The sequence below is a fragment of the Capricornis sumatraensis genome, chromosome 1 (genome assembly GCF_032405125.1).
Source record: "Capricornis sumatraensis isolate serow.1 chromosome 1, serow.2, whole genome shotgun sequence".
NCBI classification, from domain to species: domain Eukaryota; kingdom Metazoa; phylum Chordata; class Mammalia; order Artiodactyla; family Bovidae; genus Capricornis; species Capricornis sumatraensis.
Window position 1 is genome coordinate 226288297 of NC_091069.1, and position 27537 is coordinate 226315833.

The window sequence follows — 27537 nt, forward strand, 5'->3', positions numbered from 1 at the left end:
TGAAATATATCATCTAATAGAATCACTTTGTTAAAGATTTTTAATGATTCAGCATTCATTAATAATAATGTCTGTTACATGTGGGAAAAAATCCTAAATGTTTAAGAAAATATAAAAAGAAACAGTATGAGAGTGTGTGCCTTGGAAAAATGACCTTTGCCATATTTTCTTGTTAGTTATTGGTATCATTGGTTAATATATATTAACAACATTGAAAAATTGAATTGCATGTTTTAAAGTAATTAAAGTGCCTACAGTTACTTAAATCTTAATTTTTTAAATTAAATCCATTAATTTTTGGTAATTTATCACATGTTTTAAACAATGTAAGAGAAAAAATAATAAAATCATTATATAATTAAAATAAAATTTGTTTTTTTGTCTCTGTATCACAGCTTACTATTTTCAATAGTACTCAGATCATTAAAAAAAAAACAACTAAAACTTTGAACTTGCACATTTAAGACATAAATATTAATAATAAATCTAATGAGAAGATAACATACCATAAAAGTAATTTCATCATAATATTGGCAATTTAAGAAATATTTTTAGAAGATAATTTTAAAAGCAAAATTATAACTTTGAAAATGTGACTAAAATCAGTTTGCCAATCAAATAAATATGTCTGTTTATGAAAGTATTATTTGTGACATTTTTTGGACCTAGTGATACTCTAAAATGCATGTCATATAAACCAAAAAATCTGAATGATTAAAAGAACTAGAATTTCAGTTCTATATGAAAACCATATTCTTAACACACTTCAAGTTGAAATAATTGAGTCTGTTAATCATTTAGCTTGTATTTGCATTATCTGAAAAACTAACGGACAATAAAACAACTTAGTATATAAAGTCTGAGTAACTGTTTAATTTTTCCATTCTTAATGTATCATCTGAACAAAAGATTTTTCAGTCTGTGAAAAGAACAAAAATGCATTTTGTTTAGCTATCTTTTCTTGAGCCTCAAATATCAGCATCACTCATTTTTGTTTCAAAATTGTATACATGCTATGATAGGATAGTTTATATGTCTTTTTTAGTACCACTACCTAAATTTCTGAATGTTTAAAGGCTTTTTATATTATTCCAGATACTTTTTTCTTTTTTAGTGAAGTTGTGGTGAAAGTGACATGCGCACAGAGATTTCACGGTTCACCTGTGAAGATTTTTCCTTAAGTCCTGGGGAAAACAAAACAAAAAAAAAAACAAAACAAAACATAACATATTTTTTAGTGAATTCTTGACACAATAAAAAATGATGATTCTTTGAAAGGTAGAAAATTAGAATCCAATTAGCTGGGTTTCAACTCTATTCAAATTATATGGAGTTAGTGATAAAAAGTGATATTCAGTAAGCAATACATATACATACTAGGACATGATCTTATTGCTTTCAAGCACTGGCTATGATTAGGTTAAAAATTAATTCAGGCATTAAGTTATCTTTAAATGAGGAATTTTTTCTATTGACATAACTCCATCTAGGAACAGAATAAATTATCAAACAAATGTGTTAACAACAAAAGAATAAATGTATATTTTCAAAATATATTTGAATATGGCTTATTTGTAAATGAGTTTATGTGTAATTTGGAAAAGAATATGTTAGCCCAAAATTACAACATCTTCATTGGATGGTGGCCATTCTGGAAACTATAAAGACACCAACTTTGCTTCTTTGTTTTTACCAGACTGAGTTTCTGTTTCCTTTAATTACTTTCTCTCTGTCTTTTTTTTTTCTGTTACAAAGATTTATTTAGTTTATGATATTTAGCACTCCTTTCTTAACTGCATTTCATTACTTTTGCTTCTCAAAGTTTCTTTAACCAAAACTTTGATGTCTTATTAAGGACTTTGTTCTTTTATTAAAACATTTTCTAACGTTATCATTTTATATTTTAGTCTTTCTCATTATTTAAACATAATATTTAATCAAACTGCTTTAAAATAGCTTTGAAAAGTGAATTTAAAAAGTAATATTTTATGTTCAAATAGTAATGCAATTCCTGAAAATGTTTCCTAAAATAAGACTCAAGCCAAGCCTCTTTTTAATGCCTCAACTTATGTTAGAATTTGGCTTCTTCAAAGGTCAGGCTTAAATTAAAAAATCCTAAGGAGACATCTTTGCACTTACTGAGTGAAGGGTGAGGGGAAGCCTTTTTTTTTTTTTCTCTCTCTCTTTTCACCAGCATCAGAAAGGAATGAAGAGAAAGGTGAATTTTGCAGCAGATTTGCAGTTATTTAAAAATAAGTAGGAATCAAAGTAAAAAGAAAAGTAGACTCAAGTCTGATGCCAATATTGAAAAAGTTCATACATAAACAGTTTCTCGGTCTACTTTATTTGCTTTAAATCACTCTTCGAATGTTGTTTGGGTAGGTAGGGGAATAGAATTCTGGTAGGTTTCAGTTCAAATCCTCACTGTGGAGAAAGCAAATAAATTCTCACAGCCACACTTCATTCATCTATAAAATAAAGATGAAGGTTGCAAACTATTCTGTAACAATTAAGATAAGGCATATCATGTTCTTATCAAAGAATCTGGCATCCAGGGAAGAGCTCAAAGAAGTTAGCCACTTTGATGCCATTAGAATTTACCAGGTAATGAAGCATCAAACAAAGAAATTTTGGTTTAGAGTCAGGTAAAATATGCTGGGTGAGAAAGTTATGTGTGGCATTGGTAAATCAGTGAATTTCTCCAAGTTTAAGTTTCCACTTCTGTAAAATAGTCTATATCTTTGTTTGAACTGCTAGACCTGTGCTGTGACAGTAAATGCTTGCAAATGTCCGGTTTACAGCATTTGCTCTCTTCTTATAAAAATCATTTCCAGCTAAATGGCAACCCACTCCGGTACTCTTGCCTGGGAAATCTCATGGACAGAGGAGCCTGGTGAGCCACAGTCCACGGGGTCACAAAAGTGTCAAACAGGACTTAGCGACTAAGCAACAACAAATCCTTTCCAGCACTGCCAAAGTTAAACTTCCAGTGCAGAGCTGGGAAGAGAGAACAGTTACACGTCATTATATTGACTAATACAGTACTTCACCTTATATTATTTTATATAATAATATTTCCACCATACAGATGTAATAATTGTAATAAAAACCCAAAAGCAAAGATATTAGTGGGATATAGTAAAATATTTTGGAATTGAAGAGTTTATTATCTTTGTTTTTAGTGTAATTTATTTCATGTCTTTATAATTTATGTATAATAGTTGTGTTCAGCAACTCAGCTCAAGACATTCTTGAACATTGAACAGTCATCTCCTGTGGGGCCAAGAGGAGCTGGTCCATCCAGCACAACAGTGCCTAGGGGTTAAATTAGATAATACTGGTGAAAGCCCCATACTGATTTCTTTTTTAACAAAGTGCTTAGTAAAGATACATAAAGTATATATACGTATAATCTTCTTTGTTATCTCTATTATTTATCAAGTTTCTCTACGCACAATATAATGAAGTACTGCTTTTGTCTGAGTCAAACAGGGAAAGCAGGTGAAAATACCAAGACAAACAAGCAAACAAAACCCATCATTGGTCACAACTCAATCTTGAAAATGTTTCTAACTCCGTCAGTGTAATCTGTCACAACATAGTTGGTGTCAACCTTGCTGAGTATTGCCCTCCTTGATAGTTTCAAGCACATCTTTGATGATTATATGAGACATAAATGCTATAAAAAGTATACTAAAACTGTTTAAAATGCCTAGTTTAAATGAGCAGAAGAAAATCTCACATACTTTAGATATCAGTCTAAAAAGAAATATCTCAATAGTTTTCTTCCTAGATTGATGAATGCATTTGCCTAAGCGGGTTGATTTTTTAAAAATTAAGCATAGCATGATTCAAAATTGGCACCCTGGGGAACCATTGCCACCATAAGGAATTCTCTGAAAAATCAATTAAAACAAAGTCGAGCAAATTAACTGACAGCTCCTTCATTGAAACTCTCAAAATGCAAACATACAAGAACTATACCAAGTTACTATATATTCAGAATACATACAAATATGTCTCCCTAATTACTAGCGTGCCATCTTTCAATTGATTTGACAAATACCTACCATATTCTAGATAGTCATGACAGGTGATTTTGCATATTGCATTGATTCTTAACTTTACCTTTCTAATATTTATTTAGACTATGTGAGAAATCCATCAGAGAAGATTGTATTTATGTAAACAAAACCAAATCCCCAAAACCCAAGGAGGGTGCAATCAAGGTATAAATAGAGCTGAATTACTGGTGGTTCAGAGGGTAAAGAGTCTGCCTGAAATGCAGGAGATGCTGGTTCAACCCCTGAGTCATGAAAATCCCCTGGAGGAGGGCAAAGCAACCCACTGCAGTATTCTTGCCTGGAGAATTCCATGGACAGAGGAGCCCAGAGAGCTACAGTCCATAGGATCACAAACAGTTGGACACGACTGAGCAACTAACACACACACTATGTCAAACTGAAATCCCTAATAAACTTTAAAAGTGCTCTCATACCTTTTTACATTTTTGCTATGATTACACTTATAAAGAGGATTTTTTTATTTGTCTCTATCCTTTTTACTTACTACTCGGTCTTTGATTTTCTAGAATTTGTGTCAATGCCACATAAAAATATATATAAATTTAATCAGCAATAGTCATGGTTGATTGGGTTGCAAAACATAAGGGAGAGTAGTCAAGCTAGCTGAGCTGAAATTTTTAATTATAAACTAGTAACTCTAAGAAAAATTACTTTTGATATTACCCAGACAAAAAGAGCAAGAATTAGTTAATTTTCCTGTTTAGAATAGAAATAGTAAATTTTATTACTCATGTTTTAAATATAGACACATGAACATATATAAATATATTATTATGTGGATCTGACTTATATTTGAAAGTAAAGTTGGACCTATACTTTCCTCTTCAGATTGAGAAAGTGAAATTAAATTCTGGATTAGCGTAAAAAATCATCTGAATGGTTTAAGATGTCAATTCATTGAGAAAATAATTGTTTTAGGAGAAAAACCAGGTTATTTTTCAAAGCCATTATAAAATACAGTAAAATTATTAGTTTCCTCAGCAATATGTAGCAGTGCTTAATTAGATGTATAAGAAAATTGGATGTGTTATTATAATCTTCCATGAATATTTTCAAAATTTCAAGTGTATAATGGAAATTTCTAAGTGTTATATTTTTATTTTGATGAAATAATCTTTGGAAACCCTCTTGACAAACAAGTCTTATGTTTGTACTCTTAGTATTATATCAACATTGCTCCATAGAGCAGATCTTTTATTTGTAGGTTTTATTATGATAGAACAGAGTGTCTTACAGAGAGGGAATGTGTAAATAAATCACAGTTTCTTTAAAAAATACAGACACCTTTAGAAAATTTCCACTGGCAATGAAACTTGTTTGAGCTATATTTTTATTTCAAAATAAATGTAACTTACTGAGATTCACATTCCTTAAAATAACTGGGGAACAGGAAAACAAAACAAAGAAGTGGAGTGAAGTCATAAATTGTAATCGACCCTAAAGGTAAAATCATTCCTAATCTGAAAGATTTAGCTTCACTTTAAAATGGCAAAAATGGAAACTAAGTATATTTTACTATAAATATATTTTAAACACTTTCATAATAATTTACAATACACTTTAAACACATGATTACTGTTTGTCACTAAGGAAACAGCATGCATTACACATGTATAAGAGTATGCAGTTAGGTGACTACTTATGCCTATGACCAAAAAATAATGAATTATTCAAATTCCAAAAAACAGAAGCAATTAAATGACCTAGTGTTACTCAAAAGGTCATGAGTTTCAGGAATGTAATATAAGTTTTATTTATGGAAGGCTTGTTTATGAATTCCTTTTGAATTTATTATTCAAACAAACATTAACTGTTTAAATTTAGTAAGTTTCAGAAAACATTTATTTTCTATTCAGTATGGGAAATATTGAAAATCTAGATACACATTAGTGCAAGAATCACCAAAGTTTTGAAGCAACACAAAAAAATCAAAAAGTCCTAAATTTCACTTATTCTCTTTTCTAAAGATACTTTTCAAAGTTTAACATTTACAACCACAATTTTAAATCTTAGGGTAAATATTCAAAGGATATCAACTTAATATTGTGCTCTAAGTGAACTCAAAAATAATCATACCTATTAAGGAGATATTTTGTTTTCCTCCACCTTCTACTTAAGGGATGAACTGAATTTGTCATGTTATTGATAATGCCTGACTTGGGGGAACAGTGATTCACACAAATAGTGATTTCATTTTGTACAGAATCTTGATGTAACAAAAGCTTCCTAAAATAAAGAAACTTGACATCACGTGCCTTTCTTTTATGTGTTGTATATTAAAAGTCTATATTATTAGTTAGTCACCATAAATGTACAAGCTACTATAACAATGCAACTAGAGGGTTGGTCTTTTGAGAGTCTATCATTAATGAAATTGAAAGGTTAAAAACTGATGCTTAGAACTTGATGGCTAGAGAAGATTATCTATGGAATAATTCACATTGTAATTTCAGAGCCAGAGCTTAATGCATGACTTCGTTGTATTTGAAATGCAGTGAACCCCATGGTTAGCTATGTTCTCAAAAGGAAACCATCCATTTTCACTTCAAAGTACACACAAATATCAGGTCAAATATAACTACATTACCTAAGATTTTGACCCATGGAAACATTTTTACAACTTAATTGTTGAATGAAGTATTAGGATCTTGATGTAACCATCCATACTTTCTTGTCTTCAGGAATATTGTGCAACTTTGAAAAAGCCTACTGGTATAAAAGTGAGAAAAGCATGCAATTAAAAGTTTTAGTGAACTAAATTTAAATCCTGTTACTGTCATTTATTAGCTTTACATCTTGAGTAAAAGTGATTAACCAGTCTTGATTTCCTGACTTGAAGCAAAGATTGTAAAATACATCTAAAACAGAAGCTTGTAAAGATATAATGAGAAACACATAGAATACCTAAAACAATATCTGCCTTACACTAGGAGCTCAATATTACCCTTTCTAGTCACACTCACTTCAAACTACATCTATTTTCAAACTTTGTTTTTGTCATCACATAATTGCAAATCTTGGAGAAGGAAATGGCAACCCACTCCAGTACTCTTGCCTGGAAAATTCCATGGACAGAGAAGCCTTGTGGCTACAGTCCATGGGGTCGCAAAGAGTCGAACACGACTGAGCAACTACACTTCACTTCAAATTGCAAATCTAAAGGAAAATTTTGCTTAAATCAGTGGTTCTAAATCTTGGTGAATTAGAATATTCTCAGTTCAGTTTAGTTCAGTCGCTCAGTCGTGTCTGACTCTTTGCGACCCCATGAATCACAGCACGCCAGGCCTCCCAGTCCATCACCAACTCCCGGAGTTCACTCAGACTCATGTCCATCAAGTCAGTGATGCCATCCAGCCATCTCATCCTCTGTCGTCCTCTTGTCCTCCTGCCCCCAATCCCTACCAGCATGAGTCTTTTCCAATGAGTCAACTCTTCGCATGAGGTGGCCAAAGTACTGGAGCTTCAGCTTCAGAATCATTCCTTTCAAAGAAATCCCAGGGCTGATCTCCTTCAAAATGGACTGGCTGGATCTCCTTGCAGTCCAAGGGACTCTCAAGAGTCTTCTCCAACATCACAGTTCAAAAGCATCAATTCTTCAGCGCTCAGCCTTCTTCAAAGTCCAACTCCCACATCCATACATGACCACAGGAAAAACCATAGCCTTGACTAGATGGACCTTTGTTGGCAAAGTAATATCTCTGCTTTTCAATATGCTATCTAGGTTGGTCATAACTTTCCTTCCAAGGAGTAAGCATCTTTTAATTTCATGGCTGCAGTCACCATCTGCAGTGATTTTGGAGCCCAAAAAAATGAAGTCTGACACTGTTTCCACTGTTTCCCCATCTATTTCCCATGAAGTGATGGGACCAGATGCCATGATCTTCGTTTTCTGAATGTTCAGTTTTAGACCAACTTTTTCATTCTCCTCTTTCACTTTCATCAAGAGGCTTTTTAGTTCCTCTTCACTTTCTGCCATTCTAGGCCTTCTCAAAGTTGGACTCTGGAATTATTAAGATTTTAGAACAAGTTAGATTCTACAATCTCATCCATAAATTATTAACTAATGAGAAATACAATGATATTTCCTGTAGGTAAAATAAAAAAATTATCATTGTCTCATTGGCTGTCCTGCCATTAGTATCAGAGAAGGCAATGGCACCCCACTCCAGTACTCATGCCTGGAAAATCCCATGGACAGAGGAGCCTGGTGAGCTGCTGTCTATGGGGTTGCACAGAATCGGACACGACTGAAGCAACGCAGCAGCAGCAGCAGCAGCAGCAGCAGCCATTAGTATGTGCCTATCCTGCAGCAACGGTAGTATTCCAAGCAATTATTATCATCTTAAAAGTATTTTTACAAAGAAAAGTTATAAGAGAAACTAGTTGATAGAGAACCAAATGAATGAGCAAACCCTAGATGTGTGCTAGCTCAGAGGTGTCCGACTCATTGCTATCCCATGGACTCTAGCCTGCCAGGCTTCTCTGTCCATGGAATTTTCCAGACAAGAATACTGGAGTGGGTTGCAATATCCTCCTCCATGGGATAGTCCCAGCCCAGAGATTGAACCCCATCTCCTGAGTCTCCTGCATTGACAGGCAGATTCTTTATCATTGAGCCACTTGGGAAGCCCAGACCCTAGGTAGGAACCAGAAACAGCCAAGGAAAGAAGAGTTGGAAGTGAACTTCGGCATTAAAAAAAATAAACAAACAAACAAATAAAGAAGGGTACTTAATACCATCGTCAGAGTTCAAAGAGAAATAAGGCTGAATATAGAATATTTATTTTGACTGGTAAATCACTGCGGCCAGCATAAATATATAACTTTTTTATTAGTAGTCTACAAGGAATTGGATGATCTATGATATCACCAAAATAGCTCTGGCTGAGATACACATGGATTTCCATGTTCTAAAATTCAATGGACATTTTTTGCTTTTTTTAACTCCAAGCCAGATTTGGTGCTGTTGACAATTTTTCCTTATATAGGTATCTTTCCTTGGCTTAATTTATGTTAAAATTTCCTTATTCCTAACTCTGGTTAGCGGTTTTCCCTACTTTCTTCAATTTAAGTCTGAATTTGGCAATAAGGAGTTCATGATCTGAGCCACAGTCAGCTCCCAGTCTTGTTTTTGTTGACTGTATAGAGCTTCTCCATCTTTGGCTGCAAAGAATATAATCAATCTGATTTCGGTGTTGACCATCTGGTGATGTCCCTGTGTAGAGTCTTCTCTTGTGTTGTTGCAAGAGGGTGTTTGCTATGACCAGTGCATTTTCTTGGCAAAACTTTATTAGTCTTTGCCCTGCTTCATTACACATTCCAAGGCCAAACTTGCCTGTTACTCCAGGTGTTTCTTAACTTCTTACTTTTGCATTTTATTCCCCTAGAATGAAAAGGACATCTTTTTGGGGTGTTAGTTCTAAAAGGTCATGTAGGTCTTCATAAAACCATTCAACTTCCATTTGTTCAGCGTTACGGCTTGGGGCATAGACTTGGATAACTGTGATATTGAATGGTTTGCCTTGGAGACAAACAGAGATCATACTGTCATTTTTGAGATTGCATCCGAGTACTGCATTTCGGACTCTTTTGTTCACCATGATAGCTACTCCATTTCTTGTGAGGGATTCCTGCCTGCAGTAGTAGATGTAATGGTCATCTAAGTTAAATTCACCCATTCCAGTCCATTTTAGTTCGCTGATTCCTAGAATGTCGATGTTCACTCTTGCCATCTCTTGTTTGACCACTTCCAATTTGCCTTAAATCATGGACCTGACATTCCAGGTTCCTATGCAATATTGCTCTTTACAGCATCGGATCTTGCTTCTATCACCAGTCACATCCACAACTGGGTATTGTTTTTGCTTTGGCTCCATCCCTTCATTCTTTCTTTAGTTCTTTCTCCACTGATCTCCAGTAGCATATTGGGAACCTAATGACCTGGGGAGTTCCTCTTTTGGTATCCTATCATTTTGCCTTTTCCTACTGTTCATGGGGTCCTCAAGGCAAGAATACTGAAGTGGCTTGCCATTCCCTTCTCCAGTGGACCACATTCTGTCAGGCCTCTTCAACATCTGCTGGATCATGGAAAAAGCAAGAGAGTTCCAGAAAAAACATCTATTTCTGCTTTATTGACTATGCCAAATCCTTTCACTGTGTGGATCACAATAAACTATGGAAAATTCTGAGAGAGATGGGAATACCAGACCACTTGACCTGCCTCTTGAGAAATATGTATGCAGGTCAGGAAGCAACAGTTAGAACTGGACATGGAACAACAGATTGGTTCCAAATAGGAAAAGGAGTACATCAAGGCTGTATATTGTCACCCTGCTTATTTAACTTCTATGCAGAATACATCATGAGAAATACTGAGCTGGAAGAAGCACTAGCTGGAATCAAGATTGCCGGGAGAAATATCAATAACCTCAGATATGCAGATGACACCACCCTTATGGCAGAAAGTGAAGAGGAACTAAAAAGCCTCTTGATGAAAGTGAAAGAGGAGAGTGAAAAAGTTGGCTTAAAGCTCAACATTCAGAAAATGAAGATCATGGCATCTGGTTCCATCACTTCATGGGAAATAAATGGGGAAACAGTGTCAGACTTTAATTTTGGGGGCTCCAAAATCACTGCAGATGGTGACTGCAGCCATGAATTTAAAAGACGCTTACTCCTTGGAAGGAAAGTTATGACCAACCTAGATAGTATATTCAAAAGCAGAGACATTACTTTGCCGACTAAGGTCCATCTAGTCAAGGCTATGGTTTTTCCTGTGGTCATGTATGGATGTGAGAGTTGGACTGTGAAGAAGGCTGAGTGCCGAAGAATTGATGCTTTTGAACTGTGGTGTTGGAGAAGACTCTTGAGGGTCCTTTGGACTGCAAGGAGAGCCAACCAGTCCATTCTGAAGGAGATCAGCCCTGGGATTTCTTTGGAAGGAATGATGCTAAAGCTGAAGCTCCAGTACTTTGGCCACCTCATGCGAAGAATTGACTCATTGGAAAAGACTCTGATGCTGGGAGAGATTGGGGGCAGGAGGAGAAGGGGACGACCAAGGATGAGATGGCTGGATGGCATCATGGACTCAATGGATGTGAGTCTGAGTGAACTCCGGGAGATGGTGATGGACAGGGAGGCCTGGCGTCCTGTGATTCATGGGGTCACAAAGAGTCAGACACGACTGAGTGACTGAACTGAACTGAACTGAACTCAGGCTATTTATTAAATCTCCATTGCGGACATCTTCCTATCTTGACTGTGTAATTATTCTAAGCTTAGTCTCTTATTCTCTTATCATTTTATAATCTCTTTTCATGCAATCTTGTTCCATGCAATCTTATTCATGTCTAGAGTTTAATACAAGAATTCCAAATGTTTATCTCTAACCCAGACTTTACTGTTGTTAAAGCCTACAAGCCCTGCTACCTTTTCTACAGTTCCACCTAGACATCTCCAAAGTACTCTTAACTCATGGCATCATCTAGAATCTTTCCTCTAATAAACTTAAATTCCCAAGTTCAGGAAATAGATACACTGCCGATCTAGGTCTGTAAGCTAGAAACTCAAGAGTCAACCCATATTCACCTTTTGTTTCTAAATGTGTCTCCAACCATTAACTCACTTGACCACCAAATTTATTTCCTATAGGAAGGATAATTTGTTCAAGATCCAGAACTTATCATATAACTTCTTCTACTTTCAGTACCTTTTCATTTCTCTTATAAATGCCTTAATTTTTTTTAGAATAAAGACTAAAATATTTAATAGTGCATACAAGACACAGAATGATTTGTCTCTCTTCTACCTTTCACTAAACCCCAAAGACATTAGATGTTAGTTATTAAGGGTTGTTTAAGCATAAAGCATAACTCTACATTCTTGAATATGGAACACCAGATGAAGTAGAGAGAAACAAATTAAACAAATTAAAGCTATCTTAAAAAGAAACGTAGTAATGCCAGAATCAAGATCTCAGGAGTAGGAGTCAATGGGTATAGTCTAAAAAGAGAAAAGATACACTTCCTAGTAAACCAGAAGAGTAAAAATTGGTACAGATAATCTTACAAAGCAGAAATAGAGAAACAGATGCAGAGAACAAATACATAGATAGCAAAGGGGGAAAATGGAAGTGGGATGAATTGGGAGACTGGATTAATTTATATTCACTATTGATACTATGTATAAAATAGATAACTAATGAGAATCTACTGTATAGTACCAAGAACTCTACTGAGTGTTCTGTGGTGACCCAAATGAGAAGGAAATCCAGAAAAGAGGGAATATATATACATATAGCTGATTCACTTTGATGTACAATAGAAATTAATACAATATTATAAAGCAACTATATTCCAATAATTTTTTAAAAGAATACAAAAAAGAATTAAATTTATGAATATGTACCCCTTAAAGTTGTTTTCAACTAAATTTTATGCTGTGATTGATTATCATTTATGTGGCCAAGCTTGTGTGCTAAGTCGCTTCAGTCTTATCTGACTCTTCGTGACCGCATGGACCGTAGCCTGCCAGGCTCCTCTATCCATGGGATTTGCCAGGCAAGAATACTGGAATGAGTTGCCATTTCCTTGGATGTTAAAACTCATTACTAGACAAGACATAGGTAAATCTTTAATATTTTTATTATTGGGTTTCAATTTAAGACATTCCTGCTTCAGAAATGTAAAATGTTTATAACTTCTTAATTTGCTTTTCCAATAATGTCATAAAGCTACCATGTGCAATATCTTTATTTTTAGTTTACTGGAAGATTTCCTACTTTGTAAAGTAATTATTTTCCAATTAAAAAAATAAAATAAAAATATTTTCTGTGAGTTTTGCAAACTGAACAATGCAGCTGTGCATTTTTTCCTAGGAGATGACACCAAAGAGCAGGTCCACCCTAAAAAGATGAAAATTCACACTGTTGAAGACATTCATAAGAAGCTGCTAAAGACACTGAGAGCAATTCCAGTTATTAGCAGATGTGTGCTCTTGTGAGTGTATAAGTACCTCTTCATATCACTTTATCGCTCATAAAGTGTCACTGTGTAAACTCCTTTCTGGGTGGAAGCCAAGCACTTTTGGAAGCTGAATAACTCTTTCAGGCAACTAGAGGTGTATTCATTTCATTAAAACAGTGAATAGTGCATGAACTAGAAGAATCTGATTTAATGAGCATTAAATAATTCATTTTCTGTATAATTTTACCTGAGATGTGACTGTAAAGTATGGAGATTGATTTTTACATGCATATTTGAACATAAAAATCCTAAGAACTGATATTTGTAAAGAGAATAATGTTGAGATACTGTATGTTTATTTCAATAACGATTTCAACAGTTAAGAACATTTGATAATCATATTTTGAAATTAGCTTAAAAGTAAAATAATTGGCCAAATAAATTCTTTGGATATTTTCATCATAAATACTTTTGTAGAGACTAAATTGCAATTTCCTGTTTCAAGGTTTTTGTTTTCTTATTAAAATTGGAAAACTAAAAGAGGTTTGGAAAAAATAAATCTTTTACAGGTTAGCATTAGCATTAATGTTTTGAGGTTTAATCTCCTCTGAATTAATTTGTAGATGCCAAGGGGGCTAGCATTATAAACACAGGTATTTAGTTGGTGCCTGCCCACATCCCCACTAAATCTATAACTGGTAGACTGTAAAGATAGGGTAAAAGTCAGCAAAAGTCCTAGTGAATACAAAAAGAAATTTTGATAAAGTTCTGTGGCCATACCAGCAATGCTGCTGCTGCTGCTAAGTCGCTTCAATTGTGTCCGACTCTATGCTACCCCATAGACGGCAGCCCACCAGGCTCCCCCGTACCTGAGATTCTCCAGGCAAGAACACTGGAGTGGGTTGCCACTTCCTTCTCCAGCAGCAATAGGATGATATTAAGCACAGCTACTCTAATCTGTCCATCTTTGAAAATAATGTCACCAGGGAACAAATTAGGCTACTTAAAGAAAACGAGTTTAGCTAAAGACGTCGGCTTTCCAGGTGGCACAGTAGTAAAGAATGTGCCTGCCAATGCAGGAGACGCAAAAGACGTAGGTTCATTCCTAGGTTGGGAAGATTCCCGGGAGGAGGAAATGGCAACCCACTCCAGTATTCTTGCCTGGAGAATTCCATGGCCAGAGCCTGACAGGCTAGAGTCTATGAGGTCACAAAGAGTTGAACACAGACTGAGCCACACACACACACAAGACATCTCTGTCATTTCAAAAGCAAGAAAGCAACAGAGATTGCCTTCTAGATTTTCAAGGGAAACAAACCCTGTCACACACATTGCTGTTTTTGAAGGGAAATAATACTCATACACACTCCTAAATATGCAGGGTCTGAGAAGGTATCCACATATTCTTCCTGATAATATATTAATTGAACAATGATCCAGATGTCTTAAAGTGTAAATCTTCCTATAAAATGATGAATGGTGAACACTAACACTTACTAAATAATGTTTTTATTCAATAATTTTAAGTCAATGCTTAGTGCATTAATGTATTAGTTTATTTCAATTCCAATAGTGATGACTTCAAGTCTATTTGGGAAAATCTAAAAATGTGATAAAAGAGCTTCATTAGAGGAAGAGGAGAGAAAAAGCAGCAGAGACAGGACTCTGCAAGAGGTTGTCACAATAGATTCCAGCAAACCTAGCAAATGTGTACTTTCTGAAGATAAGAGATATAACCAAAACTGAAAAAGCCATGTCCCTTTTTTGAACAAGCAGTACTTTCGGATTGTGTTTTGTTTATAGAAACAAAGAATGTGGCATTCTATGAAGTACCATGGAGACATAGAATGTGAAGCAACTCAGACATTAAGACTTGAATTATGAAAATCAAACATCTGGGATACTAATAAAGTATCTCTTTATGGGCTTCTCTGGTGGCTTAGTGGTAAAGAATCTACCTGCAGTGCTAGAGATGCGGGTTTGGTCCTTGGATCAGAAGATCCTCTGGAGAAGGAAATGGCCGCCCATTCCAGTATTCATGCCTGGGATATCCCATGGACAGAGAAGCCTTGTGGGCTATAATCCATGAGGTTGCTAAAGATTCAGACATGACTTAGTGCCTAAACCGATAACAACTTCCCAAAGGAATCTTTAGCAAATAGCTGATCCTTGTTGATTTAACAATGAACTTTTAAAAAGACACTAGCAGAGCTTGGATGCAATATCACCATAATTATGAAAGAAAAGAAAAAAAATAGTAGAACTTTCCAACAGATGAAGGCTACTTACCAGAAAAATGTGGCTACTTAGTTTGTGAAAGATGTGAGCAATAATTACCCAATATTTTTCAGTAATGAAGTAACTGCTTTTTTGAAGAGAGACCTCAAAGTAGAAAGGCAGAAATTCAGGGAAGAAAAAGAAAGTCAATAAAATAAAATATGGCCTGTCAAAACTCCCCCAAAGAGAAATAACATGAAAGATTAATCGAAAATAAATATTTTAAAATACAGGAAAGTGAAGGAAAATAGGAATTATGTATTATAAAATACAGTAAGTTATAAGAAGAATTTTTAAAAGTGTGTTCTGTGTGCTAAGTTGCTGCAGTCTTGTCCGACTCTTTGCAACCCCATGGACTGTAGTCCTTCAGTCTCTCTGTCCATGGAATTCTCCAAGCAAGAATACTGGAGTGGGCTGCCATTCCCTCTCCAGGGGTCTTCCTGACCCAGGAATTGAACCCAGGTCTCCTGCATTGCAGGAGGATTCTTTACCATCTGACCTACCAGGGAAGCCCAAATGTAAGCTATGTCTAAGTATTTCTGCAAGATAAATACCTAGAAATGTAATTATGAGGTAAAAATATAAATACATTTAAATGTATTTTTCTAAAATAACTTGCAGAAATTTTAAAAATGACACCAGCACTGTAGTCTCATAAACTTGTTTTAAACATTTGTACAAAAAATTGTTCTTTTAATTAAACTTGTGTGTGTGTGTGTGTGTGTGTGTGTGTGTGCTCAGTCGTGTCCAACTCTCTGCAACCCTATGGACTGTCACCCTTTAGGCTCCTCTGTCCATAGGATTCTCCAGGCAATAATACCAGAGTGGGTTGCCTTTTCTTTTTCCAAAGAATTTCCCCAACCTCTTTTAAACTCATATCTCCTGTATCTCCTGCACTGGCAGGAGGATTCTTTACCACTAAGCCACCACATTGTGCTGCTGTGCTTAGTTGCTCAGTTGTGTCTGATTCTTTGCAACCCCATGGACTATAGATGGCTCCTCTGTCCATGGGATTCTCCAGGCAAGAATACTGGAGTTGATTGTCATGCCTTTCTCCAAGGGATCATCCCAACCCAGGGATCAAGCCCAGGTCTCCTGCACTGCAGGTGGATCCTTTACCCTCTGAACCACCACGGAAGCCCATGAATACTGAGGTTGGTAACCTATTCCTTCTCCAGGGGATCTTCCCAAACCAGGAATGGAACCGGGCTCTCCTAAATAGCAGGCAGATTCTTTACCTGCTGAGCTACCAGGGAAGGTTTTAAAAGATGTTTTAAAATTGAATTATTATGTGAGACCTCTACATGCAAGAAACAGAACTTGCTGAATAGTGTGGATCTGACATTCCCTTCAAATGACAGTTCCCAAGTTGAAGAGAACTGGAACTTCTAAAAATAAAGTCTTTAATTTAAAATTTAAAAATAAATAAAATATTTTACAGCTATTGCCACATAGATATACAGTGACATTACCATTCCCTATCCAGAAAAAATGGAATGAAGCCACTTATGCTCTTTTACTTTCACTTTTTATTTTTTTAATGAAATGCTTTCACACTGTATACCACCGTTAAAAAAACTCCACCACTATGATGATAGGTGTCAGACTTTAATTTTGGGGCTCCAAAATCACTGCAGATGGTGACTGCAGCCATGAAATTAAGAGACGGTTACTCCTTGGAAGAAAAGTTATGACCAACCTAGATAGCATATTCAAAAGCAGAGACATTACTTTGCCGACTAAGGTCCATCTAGTCAAGGCTATGGTTTTTCCTGTGGTCATGTATGGATGTGAGAGTTGGACTGTGAAGAAGGCTGAGTGACGAAGAACTGATGCATTTGAACTGTGGTGTTGGAGAAGACTCTTGAGAGTCCCTTGGACTGCAAGGAGATCCAGCCAGTCCATTCTGAAGGAGATCCAGCCAGTCCATTCTGAAGGAGATCAGCCCTGGGATTTCTTTGGAAGGAATGATGCTAAAGCTGAAACTCCAGTACTTTGGCCACCTCATGGGAAGAGTTGACTCATTGGAAAAGACTCTGATGCTGGGAGGGATTGGGGTCAGGAGGAGAAGGGGACGACCGAGGATGAGAAGGCTGGATGACATCATGGACTCAATGGACGTGACTGTGAGTGAACTCCGGGAGTTGGTGATGGACAGGGAGGCCTGGCGTGCTGTGATTCATGGGGTCGCAAAGAGTCGGACACGACTGAGCGACTGAACTGAACTATGATAGGTGATAGAGTGGTATTACATAGTTGTTTAAAATTTTAAAATCATATGGTAAAAGAATTCTTACTGAAGCTTGCATTTCTGTATCTGAAAATTGGCTGTCAACGAACATTTCTCATTTTACTGTTGATTGTTTATCGTTTTTGATATTGATTCAGAAGAGCTCTTTACATGTTAAGTAAATCAATACATTTTACTGGTTTTATGTATTATAATAAGTCTTCCACAGATTGTCGTTTTTTTATTGATGTTCTTTCCACTTCTGCAGACAAGCATTTTATTTATTTATTTATTTATTTATTTTGCTTTTTAAATCTTTATTAGACATATCTCATCCTTTTTTTTTTTTTTGTCTTTTATTTTTACTTTATTTTACTTTACAATACTGTATGGTTTTCCCATACATTGACATGAATCCCCATGGGTGTACATGCGTTCCCAAACATGAACCCCGCTCCCACCTCCCTCCCCATAACATCTCTCTGGGTCATCACCATGCACCAGCCCAAGCATGCTGTATCCTGCGTCAGACATAGACTGGTGATTCAATTCTTACATGATAGTATACATGTTACAATGACATTCTCCCAAATCATCCCACCCTCTCCCTCTCCCTCCGAGTCCAAAAGTCCGTTATACACATCTGTGTCTCTTTTGCTGTTTTGCATACAGGGCCATCATTGCCATCGTTCTAAATTCCATATATATGTGTTGGCATACTGTATTGGTGTTTTTCTTTCTGGCTTGCTTCACTCTGTATAATCGGCTCCAGTTTCATCCATCTCATCAGAACTGATTCAAATGTATTCTTTTTAACGGCTGAGTAATACTCCATTGTGTATATGTACCACAGTTTTCTTATCCATTCATCTACTGATGGACATCTAGGTTGTTTCCATGTCCTGGCTATTATAAACAGTGCTGCGATGAACATTGGGGTACACGTGTCTCTTTCAATTCTGGTTTACTCGGTGTGTATGCCCAGCAGTGGGACTGCTGGGTCATAAGGTAGTTCTATTGGCAATTTTTTTAAGGAATCTCCACACTGTTCTCCATAGTGGCTGAACTAGTTTGCATTCCCACCAACAGTGTAGGAGGGTTCCCTTTTCTCCACGCCCTCTCCAGCATTTATTGCTTGCAGATTTTTGGATCGCAGCCATTCTGACTGGTGTGAAGTGGTACCTCATTGTGGTTTTGATTTGCATTTCTCTAATAATGAGTGATGTTGAGCATCTTTTCATGTGTTTGTTAGCCATCCATATGTCTTCTTTGGAGAAATGTCTATTTAGTTCTTTGGCCCATTTTTTGATTGGGTCATTTATTTTTCTGGAATCGAGCTGCATAAGTTGCTTGTATATTTTTGAGATTAGTTGTTTGTCAGTTGCTTCATTTGCTATTATTTTCTCCCATTCAGAAGGCTATCTTTTCACCTTGCTTATATTTTCCTTTGTTGTGCAGAAGCTTTTAATTTTAATTAGATCCCATTTGTTTATTTTTGCTTTTATTTCCAGAATTCTGGGAGGTGGATCATAGAGGATCCTGCTGTGATTTATGTCGGAGAGTGTTTAGCCTATGTTCTCCTCTAGGAGTTTTATAATTTCTGGTCTTACATTTAGATCTTTAATCCATTTTGAGTTTATTTTTGTGTGCGAAGTTAAAAAGTGATCTAGTTTCATTCTTTTACAAGGGGTTGACCAGTTTTCCCAGCACCACTTGTTAAAGAGATTGTCTTTAATCCATTGTATATTCTTGCCTCCTTTGTCAAAGATAAGGTGTACATAGGTGTGTGGATTTATCTCTGGGCTTTCTATTTTGTTCCACTGATCTATATTTCTGTCTTTGTGCCAGTACCATACTGTCTTGATGACTGTGGCTTTGTAGTAGAGCCTGAAGTCAGGCAAGTTGATTCCTCCAGTTCCATTCTTCTTTCTCAAGATTGCTTTGACTATTCGAGGTTTTTTGTATTTCCATACAAATCTTGAAATTATTTGTTCTAGTTCTGTGAAAAATATGGCTGGTAGCTTCATAGGGATTGCATTGAATCTGTAGATTGCTTTGGGTAGTATACTCATTTTCACTATATTGATTCTTCCGACCCATGAACATGGTATATTTCTCCATCTATTAGTGTCCTCTTTGATTTCTTTCATCAGTGTTTTATAGTTTTCTATATATAGGTCTTTAGTTTCTTTAGGTAGATATATTCCTAAGTATTTTATTCTTTTCGTTGCAATGGTGAATGGAATTGTTTCCTTAATTTCTTTTTCTACTTTCTCATTATTAGTGTATAGGAATGCAAGGGATTTCTGTGTGTTGATTTTATATCCTGCAACTTTACTATAGTCATTGATTAGCTCTACTAATTTTCTGGAGGAGGTTTTAGGGTTTTCTATGTAGAGGATCATGTCATCTGCAAACAGTGAAAGTTTTACTTCTTCTTTTCCAATCTGGATTCCTTTTATTTCTTTTTCTGCTCTGATTGCTGTGGCCAAAACCTCCAGAACTATGTTGAATAGTAGCGGTGAAAGTGGGCACCCTTGTCTTGTTCCTGACTTTAGGGGAAATGCTTTCAATTTTTCACCATTGAGGATAATGTTTGCTGTGGGTTTGTCATATATAGCTTTTATTGTGTTGAGGTATGTTCCTTCTAGTCCTGCTTTCTGGAGAGTTTTTATCGTAAATGGACGTTGAATTTTGTAAAGGCCTTCTCTGCATCTATTGAGATAATCATATGGCTGTTATTTTTCAATTTGTTACTGTGGTCAATTACATTGATTGATTTGTGGATATTGAAGAATCCTTGCATCCCTGGGATAAAGCCCACTTGGTCATGGTGTATGATCTTTTTAATGTGTTGTTGGATTCTGATTGCTAGAATTTTGTTGAGGATTTTTGCATCTATGTTCATCAGTGATATTGGCCTGTAGTTTTCTCTTTATGTAGCATCTTTGTCAGGTTTTGCTATTAGGGTGATGGCGGCCTCATAGAATGAGTTTGGAAGTTTACCTTCCTCTGCAATTTTCTGGAAGAGTTTGAGTAGGATAGGTGTTAGCTCTTCTCAAAATTTTGGGTAGAATTCAGCTGTGAAGCCGTCTGGACCTGGGCTTTTGTTTGCTAGAAGATTTCTGATTAAAGTTTCAATTTTTGTGCTTGTGATGGGTCTGTTAAGATTTTCTATTTCTTCCTGGTTCAGTTTTGGAAAGTTGTACTTTTCTAAGAATTTGTCCATTTCTTCCGAGTTGTTCATTTTATTGGCATATAACTGCTGATAGTAGTCTCTTATGATCCTTTGTATTTCTGTGTTGTCTCTTGTGATCTCTCCATTTTCATTTCTAATTTTACTGATTTGATTTTTCTCTCTTTTCTTCTTGATGAGTCTGGCTAATGGTTGGTCAATTTTATTTATCCTTTCAAAGAACCAGCTTTTGGCTTTGTTGATATTTGCTATGGTCTCTTTTGTTTCTTTTGCATTTATTTCTGCCCTAATTTTTAAGATTTCTTTTCTTCTGCTAACTCTGGGGTTCTCCAATTCTTCCTTTTCTAGTTGCTTTAGGTGTAGAATTAGGTTATTTATTTGACTTTTTTCTTGTTTCTTGAGGTATGCCTGTATTGCTATGAACTTTCCTCTTAGCACTGCTTTTATAGTGTCCCACAGGTTTTGGGTTGTTGTGTTTTCATTTTCATTAGTTTCTATGCATATTTTGATTTCTTTTTTGATTTCTTCTGTGATTTGTTGGTTATTCAGAAGTGTGTTGTTCAACCTCCATATGTTGGAACTTTTAATAGTTTTTCTGCTGTAATTGAGATCTAATCTTAATGCATTATGGTCAGAAAAGATACTTGGAATGATTTTGATTTTTTTGAACTTATCAAGTTTAGATTTATGGCCCAGGATGGGATCTATCCTGGAGAATGTTCCATGAGCACTTGAGAAAAAGGTGAAATTCATTGTTTTGGGGTGAAATGTCCTATAGATATCAATTAGGTGTAACTGGTCTAATGTATCATTTAAAGTTTGCGTTTCTTTGTTGATTTTCTGTTTAGTTGATCTGTCCATAGGTGTGAGTGGGGTATTAAAGTCTCCCACTATTATTGTGTTATTGTTGATTTCCCCTTTCATACTTGTTAGTATTTATCTTACATAATGTGGTGCTCCTATATTGGGTGCATATATATTTATAATTGTTATATCTTCTTCTTGGATTGATCCTTTGATCATTATGTAGTGGCCTTCTTTGTCTCTTTTCACAGCCTTTGTTTTAAAGTCTATTTTATCGGATATGAGTATTGCCAATCCTGCTTTCTTTTGCTCTCTATTTGCATGGTATATCTTTTTCCAGCCTTTCACTTTCAGTCTGTATGTGTCCCTTGTTTTGAGGTGGGTCTCTTGTAAGCAGCATATAGAGGGGTCTTGTTTTTGTATCCATTCGGCCAGTCTTTGCCTTTTGGTTGGGGCATTCAACCCATTTACGTTTAAGGTAATTATTGATAAGTATGATCCTGTTACCATTTACTTTATTGTTTGGGGTTTGGGTTTATACACCCTTTTTGTGTTTCCTGTCTAGAGAATATCCTTTAGCATTTGTTGGAGAGCTGGTTTGGTGGTGGTGAATTCTCTCAGCTTTTGCTTGTCTGTAAAGCTTTTGATTTCTCCTTCGTATTTGAATGAGATCCTTGCTGGGTACAGTAATCTGGGCTGTAGGTTGTTTTCTTTCATCACTTTAAGTATGTCTTGCCATTCCCTCCTGGCCTGAAGAGTTTCTATTGAAAGATCAGCTGTTATCCTTATGGGAATCCCCTTGTCTGTTATTTGTTGTTTTTCCCTTGATGCTTTTAATATTTGTTCTTTGTGTTTGATCTTTGTTAATTTGATTAATATGTGTCTTGGGGTGTTTCGCCTTGGGTTTATCCTGTTTGGGACTCTCTGTGTTTCTTGGACTTGGGTGATTATTTCCTTCCCCATTTTAGGGAAGTTTTCAACTATTATCTCCTCAAGGATTTTCTCATGGTCTTTCTTTTTGTCTTCTTCTTCTGGGACTTCTGTAATTCGAATGTTGGAGCGTTTCATATCATCCTGGAGGTCTCTGAGATTGTCCTCATTTCTTTTAATTCGTTTTTCTTGTTTCCTCTCTGATTCATTTATTTCTAGCATTCTATCTTCTATTTCACTAATCCTATCTTCTGCCTCCGTTATTCTGCTATTTGTTGCCTCCAGAGTGTTTCTGATTTCATTTATTACATTATTCATTATATATTGACTCTTTTTTATTTCTTCTAGGTCCTTGTTAAACCTTTCTTGCATCTTCTCAATCCTTTTCTCCAGGCTATTTATCTGTGATTCCAATCCATTTCAAGATTTTGGATCATTTTTACTATCAATATTCGGTATTCTTTCTCAGGTAGATTCCCTACCCCTTCCTCTTTTGTTTGTTTGGTGGGCAACTCTCCTGTTCCTTTACCTGCTGAGTATTCCTCTGTCTCTTCATCTTGGTTATATTGCTGTGTTTGGGGTGGCCTTTTTATATTCTGGTGATTTGTGGAATTCTCTTTATTATGGAGCTTCCTCACTGTGGGTGGGGTTGTATCAGTGGCTTGTCTAGGTTGCCTGGTTAGGGAGGCTTGTGTTGGAGTTCTGGTGGGTGGAGCTGGGTTTCTTCTCTCTGGAGTGCAGTGGAGTGACCAGTAATGGGTTATGAGACGTCAAAGGTTTTGGAGTAACTTTGAGCTGCCTGTATATTGAACCTCAGGGGTGTGTTCCTGTGTTGCTGGAGAATTTGTGTGGTATGTCTTGTTCTGGAACTTGTTGGTCCTTGGGTGGAGCTTGGTTTCAGTGTAGGTATGGAGGCATTTGATGAGCTCCTATTGCTTAATGTTCCCTGAATTCAGGAGTTCTCTGATGTTTTCAGGCTTTGGACTTAAGCCTCCTGCTTCTGGTTTTCAGTTTTATTTTTACAGTAGCCTCTAGACTTCTCCATCTATACAGCACCAATGATAAAACATCTAGGTTAAAGATGAAAAGTTTCTCCACATTGAGGGACACTCAGAGAGGTTCACTGAGTTACAAAGAGAAGAGAAGAGGGAGGGGGTAGTTAGAGGTGACTGGAATGAGATGCATTGAGATCAAAAGAGCAGAGAGCAAGCTAGCCAGTAGTCACTTCCTTATGTGCGTTCCATAGTCTGGACTGCTCAGAGGTATTTATGGAGTTATACAGGGAAGAGGGGAGGGAGGAAGTAGACAGAGGTGGCCAGGAGGATAAGAGAGAGGAATGAGAAAGAGAGACACAAATCCTGCCAGTAACCAGTTCCTTTGGTGTTCTCCACCGTCTAGAACACACAGAGATTCACAGAGTTGGATAGAGAAGAGATGGGGGAGAAAAGAGAAAGAGGCCACCTGGTGGAGAAAAAGGAGAGTCCAAAGGAGGAGAGAGTGGTCAAGCCAGTAATCTCGCTCTCAGGTAAACTTGGGTAGTGAAGTTTGGGTTTTTAAATGTACAAAATTGACAACAAAAACCAAAGAGCAAAGATTAAAAATCTAGAGTAGAGGTTGGATTTTCAAAAATACAATATTAAAGAAGAGAAGCAGAAGGAAAAAGGAAAAAAGAAAAAAAAAAGCCACAAGAATTATTAAAAAAAAAAAAAAAGAAAAAACACCAATAACCACCCAAAGACTATATATGGTGTTTGCCTTAGAAAAAAAGTCTTTTTTTTTAATAGTAATAATAGGTTATAGAAATAAAAATTAGAGGAGAAATAGAAGACTTTAACTATTAAAAAAAGTTAGAAAAAAAGAAAACAAAAGAAAAAAAGAAAAAAAAATGGAATGATTTTAAAAATAGTAAAAATATATCTGGCCCTTCTCTGATGTTGTGGGCAGTGTGGGGTCACTTCCAAGGCAGTTCCCTCTCTTTAACTTCTTCTGTTTGCTGGTTTTTTAGGCTCACTAGTTCAGTCACGCTGTGGGGAAGGGGGATGCTGCAAACAAATAGCGCTGTCGTGTGCACACAGTGTTTCATCCCTGCTGGACCTGTCCCTTCTCGCGGCGTAGAAACAGCTCCGGCTCTACGATGCTCAGCCGGGAACCATCTGGGGCCGGCCCTAGGCTGTGTGCACTTCCCCGGTCTAAGCCGCTCAGGTTCGGCGCTCAGGTAGCCCTCAGAGGCACAGATTCGGTTGGGACTGCGTTTTGTGCCCTTCCCGGGTCCAAGTAGCTCAGGAGTTTGGCGAGCGCGATCGCTGCGACTTGTCACCTTTTCTGCCTCTGCTGCTCAGTTTTCTGGGTGGACCGCTGGCACCCCTTGTGAGGCAGATGGTGACTGTCCAGCACCCCCAGAAGTCTTAGCAAAGAAGCCTGCTTGCAGTTTGGTAAGTAAAGGCTCTCCGGGGCTGCAATTGCCCCTTTCCAGTCCTTATGGCTCTGGCTGCCTGTCCCCAGCCGGGAATGGTCTGCAGCCGGCTATTTCCGTTCCGTCCTTTGTTCTGTGCTCAGTCCTGGCGGTGTCTTATGTTTGAGCTTTTCGAGTGGTAGCTATCCCACAGTCTAGTTTGCTAGCCCAAGTTAGATCGTTCTGGTTGTGCGTAGGGTGTTCCTGCCTGATTCTTACAAAGCACTGCAGCCCACGCCTCCCGCGCGTCCCTGCCCTGCCCCCACTTCCTAGTGGCGGATGCAGGCGTCTGTGCTGCTTTTCCACTGGGGGAGTTACTGTTGGGCTTGTAACCTCTTGGTTTTAATTATTTATTTATTTTTCCCTTCCTGTTATGTTGCCCTCTGTATTTCCAAGGCTCGCCACAGACTCGGCAGGGAGAGCGTTTCCTGGTGTTTGGAAACCTCTCTTCTTAAAATTCCCTTCCCAGGACGGAGCTCCCTCCCCACCTCCTTTGTCTCCTTTTTCGTCTTTTATATTTTTTCCTACCTGTTTTTGAAGACAATGGTCTGCTTTTCTGGTTGCCTGATGTCCTCTGCCAGCCTAAAGAAGTTGTTTTGTGGAGTTTGCTCAGCATTGAAATGTTCTTTTGAGGAATTTGTGAGGGAGAAGGTGGTCTTCCGTCCTATTCCTCCGCCATCTTAGGACCGCCCCCCTCCATCCAGACAAGCATTTTAAATTTTAAGGTAACTAAAATCATTTTGTGCTTAATTAGAAAGGCTCTCTTCCTCTATAATTTTATTTTCACTTTGCATAAATTCCCCTATATTTAAACTCATACATAGTGTACCATCTAGTGATACATCGTAGTTTTTTATCCTATTCCTGGTCATTGGTTATTTCTTGTTGTCTTTTATTTATTTAAATTCTAAGCAGTGTTGATAGAACATCCATAACTTTTACATACATTATTTTAGTCAGGTCTGTCTCCTTATGGCTATTTATTTTGTCTTATAATTACAGGTTCAAATAGCATTATTGTATTTAATACTTTTCATGTATAACCCTGCCACACAACCCTCAATGAACATTGTTACAATTTACATGCCCACAGGCAGTATATAAGAGATATCATTTCTTGACATCATTACCAACATTGAATGTTGTTAGTCTTAAATATATTTTTCAATAGTAAAGTTTTGTGTTCACACTTAGAACAAATATGTATGACATTATTTATACCCAGTCCTTTATATCTTTTTTTCTAGATTTCTTTTCTACTACTTTTTACTTCCAGCTTAGTTCATTTCTTGTGCCATTCAGGCAGGGGACGATGGCAGGGAGAAAGTTACCCTGTGGGTAAATGGTAGACAAAATACACAACGAGAAATTCAGGTTGTTTCTGCTCTAAATAAGGGGATAACTTGTTTCCAGAAACTTATTTAGATGTTTCTTTTCTTCAATCTAACAGTCTCTCTTTTTTTTTTTTTTTGTCTTGTGATAAAAACATCATCTCAATTATATTTTGTTTGCTCCCCCAGCACATTTAAAGTTCCAGTGTATTCTGTTCTCACTTGTCTGGGGAAAAGATGGACTATGTGAGGCTGAATGAGACTCAGATTTCATATCCTTTTCTTGCATTCCCTATCATCATTAGTGGCAGAGCAGGGCAATTCATCCTTTTTCCACTGAAATCCTTCTCTGTGGCATAAAGCTCCAGGCAGGCAGGCTGGAGACTTGCCTGTCCTCCAAAGACTGCAGTTGTAAAACTGCTCTTGCAAGATCAGACCCTTGCTAATTACAGTACTAACATCTATTAACTTTTTCATTCATCGCAAATTTTCATTCATTTCTTAAGGCTAATACTAATTGCAACTTTAAGAAAATAATAATGCTAAATAGGGCAAGCAATCTGGGAACCCAAATGGTATATTCCCCTCCTGATACACATTCTCTCATTAGACACATTCACAGAGGAGGGAAAAATCCCTCCAAAGAGCTGGCACTGCAAATTATTATTTTTATAAATTATGTTTGTTCTAAGGTTATTGAATATACAATTTTTTTAACTTATAAAGTGAGAGTTTGGGGATAATCGACTTGGTAAGCAGTCTCAATGGAGAGTTTAAAATGAGGGAAAACATATTAAAGAGGAAATAATAAGAGGAGTAAAGTACTAGACCTTGAAACATAATCTAGGATAAACCAAAGGGACTCTTAATAAACATGATCTTTGTTAAGTTTGCTCTGGATATAACCAGCAAAGATCACAGGAATATTTTGCTAGTGAAGAAAAAAACCTCTTCCCTAAAATGATTCCCATGTTTGGTCTGTTTTTGACCATCTAGCGAAAATTATCATATCAAAATGGTAGCTAAAATAAAGTAAAATTACTTTCACTAGATGAAGAGAAGATTGCACTCTTATTTTCTTATTTATCAGTTTGGTAAGAATTCATTGACAAGTCAATCCTGATAATTAGTCATTTCCTAGTTATGCAAATCAGAATTCCCTTGCTTGTGTTTGTTCCTGGGACTTCTGGGTACAGGATAAGTTCTATTCATCAAAATTGCATTTTAGGGCTTCTACTTCCTAAACTATATTTACCATTACTGTCAGAA